The sequence below is a fragment of the Phoxinus phoxinus genome (genome assembly GCF_949152265.1).
Source record: "Phoxinus phoxinus genome assembly, chromosome: 2".
NCBI lineage: Eukaryota > Metazoa > Chordata > Actinopteri > Cypriniformes > Leuciscidae > Phoxinus > Phoxinus phoxinus.
This window is the reverse complement of record NC_136877.1, coordinates 48,917,650-48,931,510: the sequence shown is the minus strand read 5'-3', so window position 1 is coordinate 48,931,510 and position 13,861 is coordinate 48,917,650. Positions and strand designations below refer to the sequence as shown.

The 13,861-nt window shown below is 37.1% G+C and overlaps 1 long non-coding RNA gene across 1 annotated transcript; it reads right to left on the bottom strand.

Moving 5' to 3' along the window:
- Positions 1-2,733: 2,733 nt before the first annotated feature.
- LOC306994375 lies at positions 2,734-3,540 on the bottom strand. The gene is made up of 3 exons (XR_013796671.1): positions 3,403-3,540; positions 3,191-3,314; positions 2,734-3,098 (listed from the first exon to the last, which is right to left on the bottom strand). It is a non-coding gene; the product is annotated as an uncharacterized lncRNA (long non-coding RNA).
- Between the last annotated feature and the right edge of the window lie 10,321 nt (positions 3,541-13,861).

Sequence of the window (13,861 nt, the reverse complement as noted above, 5' to 3'; positions counted from 1 at the left end):
GATCCCATATGCTCCAGGAGCCTCTGAAAAAGATTCAGGATGTCTGGTTGACCGAGTCCAACTCCATTCCAAGAAAAGAGATCCTGTGCACGGGGGAGAGTTTACTCTTTTCCCAGTTGACCCGCAGCCCCAACTGCCTGAGGTGATTGAGCACCATGTCCCTGTGTTCACACAACTGCTCTCTCGACCGAGGCAAGATGAGCCAGTAGTCAAGATAGTTGAGGATGCGAATGCCGTGCTCTCTCAGCGGAACAAGCCTCCGCAACCTTTGTGAAGACACAGGGTGACAGGGACGGCCCAAAGGGGAGGACTTTGTACTGATATACCCGCCCCTCAAACACAAAGCGTAGGAACGGTCCGTGTCAAGGGAGAATCGAGACATGAAAGTGTCATTGAGGTCGATCGCTGCAAAGCAATCTCGGCGACAGATACATCCGAAGATGCGTTTCTGCATTACCATTTTGAACGGGAGCCTGTGAAGATTGGCTGTAACCCACCACCTTTCTTGAATACAATGAAGTAGGTGCAATAAAACTCAAAATTAAAAAGGTCTGCGATCTCCGTCCGTAAGGCAGGAGCACCCTCTTCCCACACTTAGGTGAACTGAATGCCCCTTATGCCGGGTGAACTGAATCGCATAGGAAGCGCTTGCCAAATCCAAAAGACCATTCAAGCGGGGTCAGAGGAACTATAAACGTACCTGTAGTGGGGCAGTGAGGTGAAACGCAGGGACCCAACTCGGAAGGCATAGCGTCCCGAAGTGGGGTCTGCAACACTTACATTGTTCCACGGTTGGGCAGAGGGGGCGTGAAGAGGCTTCCTCGTGATCTCGAAGTACACATCACTGCCCGCTGGCGACAGAAGAGGGGGCTGAGGGTGGCAAGGCATAGGCTTGGCTATGACGCCAGTGGGGGAACAGAAATTTGACTCAACAATTGATTCTCTGCCCGGCCCTCCTCCAGGGGAAGATTACCTCCGTCCATCTCCTGGTCGCCCGTCTCAGGGGTGGTATTTCACCAACCGCTTGGAGGAATTAACAGCGGCTGAGACGGGTGGCATCGTCTTCCTGCGGGAGGCTCGATATCACAGAGCTGGCTGTGCCGGAGTTTTTTTTTTGCCTCAAGGGACCGACGGCCTTGGCGACCAGCAGACTGCGACCTGCTTCTGGACTGCGGAGAACTGCTGGGTATAAGGTTTAGTCGGGGCGCTTCTGGACCACCAAGGTGGACATAGTCTAGCCGAGGGCCTGCGCTGTGACTTTCATCACGGTCAGTCACCGTGCACACTTCCTGCATCAACCCTGGCTTAGAACTACCCTCGTGCATTGGACTCGTAGACTTGCAGGGTCGCCATTGCATGCAGGGCAGAGACGGCCTGTCTAGCAGCACTGTAAGCCCTGCTGCCCCCTGGTATGACTCCACCAGGTAGCAGCACTTTGTGGGCATGTACCGCAACTGCACGCTCCATCTGGGGAATCCCCACAAACCCCCTGACCGCCCCACTATCGAGGGTAGAGAGAGAGGAAAAAACATTTTACACAGATTTTGGCATCTTTGGCGTTCCATATTATATAAAGCTGAGCTTTGACTGACAGTGTTTTCATTTTCGTCTGTGTCAGTCAGTAAAGAAAGTTTCCTAAACATAGGGTCAACTGATATTTAGCCTATTTGTTTTATGAATCGTTTTCTTAGACAAGTTAATTTACTGAAGGCTACGAACACTAGGTAAATAAATAGATAAAATGTATTCACAATACGTACAAATTCATTATTAATCTTATGCCTAATATGATGAAAACGTCTTCGTTATTGTTTCTTGTCCCCTCACATTGACAGTTACTAATTATTACAATACACAAATCACATAAATTATATAGGCCTATTTTCAACTCAAAATGGCGAAATTACACAAAAGTTTATTTGTTTGCATCCCTGATTATTTTTTGCTGGTCGTTTAACATTTCTATAATAAAACAGCTGTTAAAAATTAAATGTTTAGTTTAGCTCTTCTACTTACATATTACAAGGTTACACAGTGATGTCTATAACAGAATTACATCATCTTTTTTGTTTTTGTTTTTTTACATTAATCCATGTAACAACATATATTTAGACACAAAAATAACCTATTTGGTGTCAAACCAATAGTTTTCTTTGGTGAGTAACATATTTACATGCATGGTGCATAATGGGGCTTTTTTATATAAATATGAAAGTTTGGGCATTTAAGTTAAATAAGTACAATCTACAACAGACTTTGATGATGGTTCCGGGAAGATTTGTGCAGTTATAAATATCAGCCACTAGGTCGCGCTGATGCTCAAACTACTTGATAAACGTGTTTTTAGTCAAGAGTAGTTTTTAAAAAGATACTGGACTAATGTAAAATTATACCCCCAGTTTCACAGACATGACTTCAGTCTAGTTCCAGACTAAAATTAATGTTTGAGCTGTTTTACTAATTGTAAAATAAACTAATTGAGCCATTGTTTTTTTTCTAAGGCATGTTTATAAAAGCTTCTTTGAACTAAGGCTTAATCTAAGCCCTGTCTGTGAAACCAGGCATGTGTGATATTAACAGAAATAATAAAATTTAACTGCGTGTAAGTTTGACGTTGAAAGACAGCTCTGACAAAGATGAACAAGGAGATGCCACTGTTATCACTTGTAATGTGATCCATGTCACATTGAAAAAGAAGAAGTAATAAAAGAATGGAGACATTAAACTGCATATATCAGTGATATGATCCAGTGGCTTTAATGCAGACAAAATATCCCATCAGTTCAGTTTTTAACTGTGCAGAAACCATCCTTGAGAGCATTTTAACATAAATAAAACATGAAACAAAAGATGCAGTGAAGTATTTCGAATCTTACTGATTCAAGTGACTTCAGTCAGACATTATGTTATCTAATATAGATGACTGTGTAGACACACCGTGCACACTGTAAATGGCTCTGTCTACATCTCTTCCTGAGAGTTTATCACGTCTGTAGATGCTGCCGAGGCCAACATGTAACCTTTTCCAGGAGGAATACCAGTGACGAGTGCTTTAGTCCAATCTTTGGTGTCCCGAAATGTCAGTAGGATTTCAAACACTGAAACACAACAGCACACAGTCAATCACACACTCGGGAAGAGGAGGATTATGATTGCAGCATGTAGAAACGGAGTCAGAGAAAGCGAAGACCTTGGTTGATGGCTAGGATTTTGGAGTGGAAGTTTTTGGGGTTTGGTTTCTTCACCATGTACTCGTCAATCGGAAGCCGCGCCATGCGAATGCCAAACTCTTTCGCCCTTGTGAAGCTTATTTTCTAAAAGAAAGCAGTGAGATCTTGTTTAGTTCAGCTCTTTCTACACAATTAAATCTTTCATCAATGAATCCACCAACATGAGTCTCACCTTCTGTATGGTTTCATCCACTAAACCTCCAAGGATATAAACTTTGTCTTCCTCCACATATTCCAAAGCTAACAGGGACAGTCAGTCATTATCAATTTATGCAGAATTAAAATGAAAAGAAAGAAATTACTTATTGCAGCATTCACATTGGTTTTATCTGAACTTTTTTACTTAATATGAATATATTTTGACCCTTAATATCATCTATCACTATTATTAAGACAGTATATTCAATGAGGAAAAATGGCAGTTATTGTTAACTAAAATTACAACTATTAAAAATTTAGTTTTCTGTAATAAAAAAGTTAATATAAAAATAGTACAAAATATAAATATTAGATGTAAAAAACAAACTTAAAACAAAAAATAGGAATGTTTTACTACCATAATATGATGCATTTATGAGAGAAATAGTATATTAAATTGGGAAATTGGAAGCTGAATTAAAATAAAACATAATTATTAGTTGAAAAACTAAAACTTAAAGTAATAATAAAAATTAAAAAACGTTGTCTTGGCAAACTAACTGACCATTTTTTAGGATTTAATTTTTGTGTGAAAGGGATTTGTGTTAAATGCAAGCAAATAAGATGTTTCAAATTACATTACACACCTGGGCAAAAATAAAAAAATATTTAAAATAATAATAAAATATATAAAGAATTAAATCCTCCTCTTCCTCCACGTTTCACTGCGCTAGAGATGCATTTATTAGTATATTTCTCAGCAGATTTTCAAAGACATCGCTCAGGTTTCATTGTCATTCATCACTCCATATTCTGCCAAAAACGTAATTCTGTCTTTGATGTTTGATGAGACACCAATGGCTTGAATTTAGCAATTTAATACAATTAAAAACGTAAGTGTTCAGCCATTTTGGGCTTCGCTCATTTTTTCTGCCCCAGGAGTGTAAATATTATTACCGGTACATTTTGATAAAATGAAAAAAACAAAAACAAAAAAAAAACAAACAAACACATTCGTACTAGTGTGCAGTGTACATGTCTTTTCATTTTCTTAATAAACGGGTCCTGGTGTCCATTACAGAGGACAAATTATAGTTTTTTTTTTCCTTTTTCCATTTGTTTCTTATTTCCATTTGGAATTTACATTCTATTTGTTTCTTACGGTGCGGTAACACCGCCGGCGGCGAGAGCGTCAAATTGGCCGGAAGCCATTCATTTTCAATGAGAGCCGGCGGCGACCTCCGCGGTGCGTCTCGGACGGCGAGAAGAGTTGAAATCAAGTCAACTTTATGGTAATAAGCTATGACGCGGTTCGGCGTCAACCAATCGGAATGTAGAAGTCCTCCGCCTGAAAGGATACCAGAGGACACAATCCTGTAAACTTTGGTTCCGATCACATTAGTTCCTAAGCAAAATGGAGGAAAAGTTAATTATTTCTGTTGCGGGTTTCCTGTCATTGTACGACGTGTCCCTGTTTACATACAGGGACATTAAAGGATAATTCCGGTATTTAACACCTTGAGTCTATATTGTAGTTTGTTTTGGATGAACAAGAGTGGTGGACAACATTTTTTTGACAATGGTTTCTCTCTCGAGTTTTTGACTATAATAGAATTGGCCATGGACCCATTTAACATTGGAGTCAATGGGCATGTCCGAAAATGACTCCAATGTTAAATGGGTCTATGGCCAATTCTTTTATAGTAAAAAACTCGAGAGAGGAACCATTGTCAAAAAAATGTTGTGATGTTCGTGTGCTCTACTAACTGTTGCAAATTGAAATTGCGAATTGAAAATACGACCACACACACGGAAACACGTAAATTTCGCAAAAAAAAAACATTTATCGCAAAACAGTTTTTACACTCGCAAGAGGTGGTTTTTCAGGCAATTCGAAAAAGAAATATTTCGCAAAACTGCAATGGAAACTGTTTTTGCACATTTACAGGTCACCTGACGTAGATGTGTTGAGACGGAGTTCTTTATTTAAATTCATAAAAGACAAAAAAATTATACGTAGGAATACTGGATTCTTAACCTCAAAGAAATGCCACAATCAAGACTTCGAAGCAGAAATGAGAGAGAAACACCCAGAAACACAATTTACATGCATTAATGCGGCGTTTTGAATAAATATGACATTTTGGGTTCTTAAATTGAATACAATCTACTACAACAGACTTTGATGATATTTCCGGGAAGAAAATTAATTTTGTACTTACAAATGTCAGATGCTCAAACTACGTAAAGGAATAGTTCACACAAAACTTAAAACAAAATCAGCATTTTCATAATTTACTCACCCTCATGTTGTTCACGTGGCTGATGTCGTGGTTGCAAGGGAAAGTTGCTTATTTTTACATTACACTCCTGCAAAAAAAAAAAAGAAAAAAGGAGGCCAAGCCAAAAATGGCAAAACATTTAGTGGTCTTTTAGTAATAACCATTTTAATCACAAATCACTGGTCAGGAAATTTGCAAGAATACTGTGGATAAACTAACGTAGCATTTTTTGTCATAGCTTATGAATATAGTGTGTTTAGTGGATTCTGGATTGTGTTTACCAAATAAACAAAGATGTACAAATATTCTATAGTGATGTAGAAAATATATATAATGATACATTTATGGCCTGTTCCGTTATTTACTGAATTTAATAAATTACTTTAATATTTAAAGGTGTTAACTGTAATCTTACACTATAAAATGATAATTTACACATTCATCAGAATTATTAACTAAACGAAGCACACACAAAACATGAAATGACAAAGCCCTGAAACAGACAATTAATCAACATATTCGTCAAAGCTCAAAAACCGACAGTTAATCAACATAATCGCAATTATTTGTCAGACAATTAATCGTCAGCCAAATTTCATAATCATGAGAGCCCTACCTCCAATTCTCTATATTTAGTAAATCTTTACCTTGGCTTAGGAATCAGTGTAACCAATCCCTAACATTGGCAACATTACTTAATTTTACAATATTTCTTTGAAGACATTAAAATTAACAGAAGAAATTATGATTTTTTTTGTAAAATTCACAGGTCAAACCATCATTACCTGGTGCTTTATTATTTTTAAGTTTTTCAATACATTTATGATTTTTTTCAAGAGATACGTTTTAATCACAATAATTTTAGCATTTTTAAAGTGGATCTAAGAGCATACCTATATTTTTATTTTGGGTATATAACTTTTAGAACTTAAAATGTTACAACATAATTTTTTCATTGTAAGAGAATCATTTAAGATTAACAATTCTCTTACAATGAATATAGCTTCTTTAAAGAGGAAAAAAATCAAAATTTTTCCTTTCAAGATTGAAAAAAACCCTTTAAATTCATAGATGTGTTCTAATTCCAATATAAATTTTATTAAAATATGTTTTATCTTGTTCACTTTCTGTTTGTTTATCATAGATATCCATTATATTTTGAATGAAAACAGTAGTTGAGTTCCAGTAGTAATTCCAGTAGTTCCCTTGTATCTCTAAGGCTGATAACTACCGGTATATGAATCATTTTACGGTCACTGAAGAAACAATGTCAGTCTGCTGAATCTAATTTCCAACTAAGTTTCTCAGGAGTTGACCAAAAGCCAATGATAAGGATCTATCTTTATTACTCCCAGTGAAGTCTATCTTATCAGGATTTATGTGTCTCACTCATAATGACAAGTTAGTTGGTTATTTAGATTAAATGTATCAGTGTATTGGAACTGTACGTGCAGGAAAATATGAATGGTGTTCCAATCTCCAAATCAACTGGGCACTGGAGTATATTTTTGAGAAATACATTTCTTGTCTAAATTTGTGTAATAACAACCTGTTTTGTAAAGTATGATTGTCACCATAGATGTTCCCCATAACTAAAACATTATTTTCATCTTCTACAACCAAAATCATCCACCTTCCTCAAGAGTGAGCTTTACTTTCTAGAAATTTTCCCTTTAAAATTGCCTTTCAAAATTGCAACTCATGCTGATTTATTACTCCCATATGCCAACCAGATATCACTGGTTCTACCTCGTAGAAAACAAAAAGTTCAGACATTACTGCATGAGTTTCCTGCAAAAAAATAAAGTCAGCCTTACATCTTTTAGGAAACAAAAAAATGGTAAACTACTAAATAACTAAACTACTAAAACCAAAGTGCTTTCCTTTCACCCAAGAACTCACCCATTCATAACCTATATAATAAATCAAGAGTCACACATAACACCAAATATTCAACATTCTTCAACTGGAAGAATCACTCTACTAACACTCTACTAACACTCTACTAATACTCTACTAACACACTCTACTAATACTCTACTAACACACTCTACTAATACACTCTACTGATACTCTACTAACACACTCTACTAACACACTACTAACACACTCTACTGATACTCTACTAACACACTCTACTGATACTCTACTAACACACTCTACTAATACTCTACTAATACACTCTACTGATACTCTACTAACACACTCTACTAACACACTACTAACACACTCTACTAATACTCTACTAACACACTCTACTAATACTCTACTAACACACTCTACTGATACTCTACTAACACACTCTACTAACACACTCTACTAATACTCTACTAACACACTCTACTAATACTCTACTAACACACTACTAACACACTCTACGAATACTCTACTAACACACTCTACGAATACTCTACTAACACACTCTACTAATACTCTACTAACACACTCTACTAATACTCTACTAACACACTCTACTAACACACTACTAACACACTCTACTAATACTCTACTAACACACTCTACTAACACACTCTACTAACACTCTACTAACACACCCTATTAACACACTACTAACACACTCTACTAACACACTCTACTAATACTCTACGAACACACTCTACTAATACTCTACTAACACACTCTACTAATACTCTACTAACACACTCTACTGATACTCTACTAACACACTCTACTGATACTCTACTAACACACTCTACTGATACTCTACTAACACACTCTACTAATACTCTACTAATACACTCTACTGGTACTCTACTAACACACTCTACTAACACACTACTAACACACTCTACTAATACTCTACTAACACACTCTACTGATACTCTACTAACACACTCTACTGATACTCTACTAACACACTCTACTAACACACTACTAACACACTCTACTAACACACTACTAGCACACTCTACTAATAATCTACTAACACACTCTACTAATACTCTACTAACACACTCTACTAATACTCTACTAACACACTCTACTAATACTCTACTAATACTCTTCTAACACACTCTACTAATACTCTACTAACACACTCTACTAATACTCTACTAACACACTCTACTAATACTCCCCTAACACACTACTAACACACTCTACTAATACTATTCTAACACACTCTACTAATACTCTACTAACACACTACTAACACACTCTACTAATACTCTACTAACACACTACTAACACACTCTATTAACACACTACTAACACACTCTACTAATACTCTACTAATACTCTACTAACACACTCTACTAATACTCTACTAACACACACTACTAATAATCTACTAACACACTCTACTAATACTCTACTAACACACTCTACTAATACTCTACTAACACACTCTACTAATACTCTACTAACACACACTACTAATAATCTACTTACACACTCTACTAATACTCTCCTTTTGCTCACTGGATGTTATTTATCCTCACCTTTTATCAGATATACTCGATTTTATTAGTCCTAGCTTACTGTCAATAATCAATAGTAGCTTAGTTAGTGGGTTAGTTCCATCTTACTTTAAACATGCCATTGTGCAGCCGCTGCTCAAAAAGCCAAACCTTGATCCAACAGTTTTGAATAACTATCGTCCCATCTCTAAATTACCATTTTTGTCAAAAGTTTTGGAGAAGGTTGTGTTCAATCAGCTTTCTTCTTTCTTACAGGAAAATGGTATTTTGGATAAATATCAATCTGGTTTTAGATCACAGCACAGTACAGAGACTGCACTGCTTAAAGTATTAAATGACTTATTTCTGATTGTTGACTCCGGTAAATGTGCTGTTTTAATTCTACTGGATCTTAGCGCGGCATTTGACACTCTCGATCATGGCATTCTTTTAAATCGCTTAAAGCTAATTGGGATCCAAGGTTGTGCTTTGAACTGGTTTGCCTCATATTTAAAGGATCGAACCTTCTCAGTAGAGACAGGAAATTACCTATCATCTCGTGCACCAGTCTTATATGGGGTTCCGCAGGGCTCGATTCTGGGTCCTGTTTTATTCTCCTTATACATGCTTCCATTGTATACTATTTTTAGCAAGTATAATGTATCATACCACTGCTATGCAGATGATACTCAGTGTTATGTCCCTTTACATCCAAAGGATGACTCTAGTTTGCAGTGTTTATTGGATTGTTTAAGAGACGTTAAACAGTGGATGGCTGCCAACTTCCTTCAGCTAAACGATTCTAAGACGGAAGTTTTAATTTTTGGCTCATCTACTTTAACAGAGGTTGTTGCCAGTAAATTGGGACCTTTATCTGACAATCTCCATTCATATGTTCACAATCTGGGTGTTACTTTTGACTCTGCTCTGACTTTTAACAAACAGATCAACAGTGTGGTCAAAAGTTGTTTTTATCAGTTGAAGAATATTGCGAAAATTAAGGCATTTTTAACACCCAAAGACATGGAGTCTGTGATACATGCTTTTATTTCATCAAGATTAGATTACTGTAATGTACTGTACTTGGGTGTCTCACAGTCCCTATTGTCACGTCTTCAACTAGTCCAAAATGCTGCTGCTAGATTGTCGACAGGAACACGGAAAAGAGAACATATTTCGCCAGTATTATTCTCTCTCCATTGGCTGCCAGTTAAATATCGTATTAAGTTCAAAACACTACTGTTCGTTTATAAGGGATTGCATGGACTGGCTCCTCCATACATCTCTGATCTCCTTTCATTTCACCATAATGTTATTAGAAATCTCAGGTCAACTAGCAGTTTACAGCTGACTGTTCCAAGAACACGTCTAAAATTAAAAGGAGATCGTGCCTTTTCAGTGGCCGCTCCACAGCTTTGGAACAATCTGCCATCTCATATAAAGACCGCTCCAAAATACATTGATTTTAAATCTTTGCTTAAAACCCACTTATTTACCGCTGCTTATGGTCATAAGTGGGCATAGTGGTGTTGTATTGTATTGTATTGTATTGTATTGTATTGTGTATTGTTTATCTGTGGTTTTGTTTATTCATTAGGATACTTGCTTACATGTTGTACACCACTTTGGCCAACAGCTGTTGTTTTTAAATGTGCTCTATAAATAAATATGACTGACTGACTGACTACTAACACTCTACTAACACACTCTACTAACACTCTACTAACACTCTACTAATACTCTAATAACACACTCTACTAATACTCTACTAACACACTCTACTAATACTCTACTAACACACTCTACTAATACTCTAATAACACACTCTACTAACACACTCTACTGATACTCTGCTAACACACTCTACTAATACTCTACTAACACACTCTACTAACACACTCTACTGATACTCTACTAACACACTCTACTAATACTCTACTAACACACTCTACTAATACTCTACTAACACACTCTACTAATACTCTACTAATACACTCTACTGATACTCTACTAACACACTCTACTAATACTCTACTAATACACTCTACTGATACTCTACTAATACTCTACTATTACTCTACTAACACACTCTTCTAATACTCTACTAATACTCTACTAACACACTCTACTAATACTCTACTAATACTCTACCAACACACTCTACTAATACTCTACTAATACTCTACTAACACACTCTAATGAGAGTTAGTTGACATGTAGGTGCAACGTTACTTATAGTCACCAGAATGTGTTAAAGGGACCATCAAAATAAAGGGAAACCAAGTTATCTGCAGCCTCCGGTACCACAGCGTGGCGTTTGTCAATCACTCGTTGCTTGATATTCTCTCCTTCTGGATCTGCAGACCATAAAGCCTTAGATTATTATTCCACCTTCTTTGGTTCCTTTCAGCTTCATTTACTCTTTTTTTTCAACTCTGATATTCTCTATTGTGTTCTTCGTTTACTTTCTTAAGAATCACAATGTCTTTCTAAACATCATGCATCTCTTTGAAGAAAAATCAAATTGCTTCCTTAAAGTAAACTCCGACTATTAAGACTTGTATATCGTAATATAATGTTAATGATGTCTCTTACTGAAATATGTAGTAGAAAACCCATGAAAGATTTACATTATTTTAAAAAATCCACATTGTTGTATATATTTTGGACAATGGGGGGGGCATCTTAGGTGCACAGTGCATTCTGTGTCGATGACGTCAATTGGTTGTACTCGTGAGCTACGGGCGCTACCTTGCAACACAACTGGGAAAATAAAATATTGATACGATGCCACATTGTGCAGCTTTTGGTTGTAATTTTCAGTCGAAGGGCAACAAGATAAGCAAGTAACGATTGTATGTGTGTAACGATTTGATGTTTTGTATGTTTATTTTTTTGTACACTATGTTTTACAGTATTATATTCATATCTTTGTACTGTGTTTTATATTTCACTGGTAAAAAAAGAAGAAAAAAAAAGAAGAGAAATAGTATATCATTACATTTAATATTTTTCCAGGTGCTTTTATTATCCAAAGGGATTTAGACAGAAGTATAAAACATGAATGATTCATCATCATCATCATAAAGATTAAACCATCAATTATGTCCTGACAAACCCTCATTAAAGTCCATATATATGAGCTATTGAGTTTATAACAGATGGCATTTCTGATAAGTGTCTGTATGAGAAATCTGCACGTGTGACAAAGAGACTTTTCATTTGTTTCTTTGTTTGAAATAAAACCTCATAAACCACCAAATCTACTGGCCTCTGGTGTTATTTGAGTGACCAATGTGATCTGTGGCCCGACGCAACTCTGTAACTGTGTCAGGGCCGATACCCCCGCCCTCATCCAGGCCTCCTAGCAAGTCATCCTGGGAGGCTTACAGCAGGTCATCTCCTAATCGACGTCCCTAAACGTTTCCTGATTGACGTTCAATAAAATTTTTATCTAGCTCTGAGTCGATCAACATCTTGACCAATATGAACACTTGGGAAATAAGATCTCTAGTGCTCCACTATCTTGCTGCGCAGCAATAACTAAACCGACTCAAGACAATGCCTTTGAATATGCTTTAATCACAGAAACATTTCAGAAAGAATCCCACAAACAAAAAGAATACGACAGTTTTTATAGAATAGATGCATGGCAAAAGTGACATGACTGCAATTTGATTGGTTCTTCTTGTGTAAACATTTCTGTTACTATAGGAGCAAACTCTGTTTTCTTGATTGCTTTACTTTGTTTTCTCAAAATCACAAGTTTATAAATGTAGATATTTGTCTAAAAAAGGTACTAAAGCTGCCACTGGGGCTGTACTTTTTCAAATGGTTTAGAGTGAGGATACTCTGTGTTCGGGCCAATTACCAAGATCAGAGCCCTCTCCCCCGACAGCATACCAAATACGTTTACCAATTTAATCTATCTGACTTATCTGACCTTTTAGGTGCTAATATGTACCATTAAGGTACCAATATGCACCCTTTAGGTAGAAAAGTGTACCTTTTGAAAAGGTACAGCCCCAGTGACAGCTTTTGTACCGTTTTTTTTCTGAGAGTGTAGTATAATTTCCCCGTTTGTTATATTCTCAAATGGGACAAAAACATCTCCCAAATAGTGAAGAAAGCCCAGCAGCGCCTGTTCTTCCTCCGCCGCCTGAAAGGACTACTGCTCAGTCCCCTCATCATGGAACAATTCTACAGAGCGGTCATTGAGAGTGTGCTAACATCCTCCCTCACGGTCTGGTTTGCCTCTGCGTCAGCCCGCGCAAAGGCCAGGCTACAAAGAGTCGCCCGGGCAGCAGAGCGGATCATCGGCTGCCCCCTGCCCTCCATCATGGACCTGTTCAGCTCCAGGTCCATTACCAGAGCTGTGAAGATTGCGGCCGACCCCTCTCATCCTGCCAATAGTCTGTTTAATCTTCTCCCCTCTGGAAAGCGGTACAGGGCCTTTCTGCCCAAAACATCACGCCACCGCCACAGTTTTTCCCCCCAAGCAATAGCCCTCCTGATTGACTCTTACATCTGGAATTCATTGCACTTTATTTTTATTTAACACAATACTATCTACAATCATATTAACTTATTGCTCATAATGTATCTATTTGTGCTTGTGTTTTTGTCCTTGTTTTCTTTGTTTTTCTGTTTTACTGTGTGTTGCCTGCATGGAGAAGACCAATCCAAATTCCTAGTATCTGTATACATGGCGAAATAAAGTTGAATTGAATTCAGACATCACACACACACACACACACACACACACATACACAGTGGTTTTGACCAAAGGGAT